Here is a 2,017-nt window from a genome sequence, read left to right as displayed (position 1 = left end):
TACAATTCACCATATGATCATCTCAATACATGAAGAAAAACCATTCGACTAAATCCAATATCCATTCCTGATAAAAACTCTCAGCAAAGGAGAAATAGAAAGGAACTGCCTCAACCTGATAAAGGGCATGCAAGAAAATTTACAACTAATATCATAAAAATAAAAAATTGAAGATTTTTTCATAAGAAACAAGACAAGTACATTTGCTTTCACAGCTTCTACTAAACATTTTATTCCAGATTCTAGTCAGCAAAATCAACAAGAAAAAGAAATAAAAGGCATCTAGATTGGAACCAAAAAACAATGCAAACCGTCATCAAGGCAATTCCGACTCATAGCGACCCTCTTTGGGTTTCCGAAGCAGTAAATCTTTATAGAAGTATATTGTCCAGTCTTCCTTCCATGGAGTGGCTAGTGGGTTTGAACCACCAACTTTCTGGTTAGCCATCAAATGCCTTAGGCACTGCACCACCAGAGTTCCTTCCAGATTGGAAAGGAGGGAGTAAAACATGATGACCCATGTAGAAGACCTGATAGAATCTTAAAAAAAAGATACTAAAACTAATAAGTGAGTTTGGAGAGATTTCAGGATATAAGATCACTAAACAAAAAATCAACTGCATTTTATATGCTAGCAACAAACAATAGAAAATTGAAAGTAAAAGATATCTACAATTGCATACCGAAAAAAAATAAAAGACTATGAAATACTTGGGGATAAATCTGACAAAAGATATTTAAAAAAAAAAAAAAAAAAAAAAACCTATCCAGAGAACTATAAGATATTACTAAGAAAAATCCAAAAGAAGTAAGTGGATTGATGTTTACCATGTTGATGGGTCAGAAGACCCAATATTGTTAATATGTCAACTCTACCCAAATTGATCTATGTTGTTGTTACTAGCTGTCACCAAGTAAATTCTGACTCATGGTGACCCCATGTGTACAGAGTACAACTGCAATAATAGGGTTTTCTGTAATAGGGCTTTCAAGGCTGTGACATTTAAGCCAATTAATTACCAGACCAGTCTTCGGAGTTGCCTCTGATTAGGTTTAAACAGCCAAACTTTGCCGCTAGTAGTCCAGTTAACAGTTTGTACCATCCAGAGACTCCAAAGTACCAATTAAAACTCTGGCAGGCTTTTTATGGAAATAGCCAAACTGATTCTAAAATTTATATGGAAATATCAAGGACCTAGAATAGGCAAAACAACATTGAAAAAGAAAAACAAAGTTGGAGTTGTGACAAAATCTGACATCAAGGCTTAATTTAAGTGGCAATAGTTATGATAGTATAGTATTGGTGTAAAATAGACAAACTTCTGCAGGGCATGGCCACCAGAGCTGCCTGAGCCAATGGGGCTGAGAATTGAGCCACAGAGGATTATTCTTGGACCTTGAAACCTAATGGAACTTGCTCTGCTAGATTTCAGACTTGCCTTGAACCAATGATCCCTTTTCAGAATGAAATCAATACTATATCAATAACCATAAAAGATATAAATAGATATAAATGAACTAAACATACCATTTAAAGGAAGAGATTGTTATACTAGATTTAAAAATAACTTCAGCTATATACTCTTTAGTAGCCCATCGACTACTAGACTAAAAGCTGGCAGTTTGAATCTACTCAGACACTCCTCAGAAGACAGGCCTGCAATCTGCTTCAGAAAGGTCATGGCCTTGAAAACCCTATGGAACAGTTCTACTCTGCACAGATGAGTCACCGTGAGTCTGAACTGATGAGACGATAACTAACTAACAGCTCTTTAAAACCAAGTCTTATAATGTCAGATCACTGAAAGGTTGAAAGTAAAAACTGTTTCAGTGCATAAAATTATAACTTTACAGGAAAAAGGTGAAGAAGCAAAGATGTATGGAGCTTGATTCTTATTGTTTTATCATGTTAAAACAAAAATCATATTAAGCAAATAACAGAAATTGATAAAAGTTTATTTAATGTATGATTTGCAAATTGGGTTAACATTTCAACTGTTGTTGTTGCTGTTATATG

The sequence above is a fragment of the Orycteropus afer genome, unplaced genomic scaffold (genome assembly GCF_000298275.1).
Source record: "Orycteropus afer afer isolate SDZICR_OR568_19922 unplaced genomic scaffold, OryAfe1.0 scaffold00005, whole genome shotgun sequence".
NCBI classification, from domain to species: domain Eukaryota; kingdom Metazoa; phylum Chordata; class Mammalia; order Tubulidentata; family Orycteropodidae; genus Orycteropus; species Orycteropus afer.
This window is presented reverse-complemented; position numbering follows the sequence as displayed.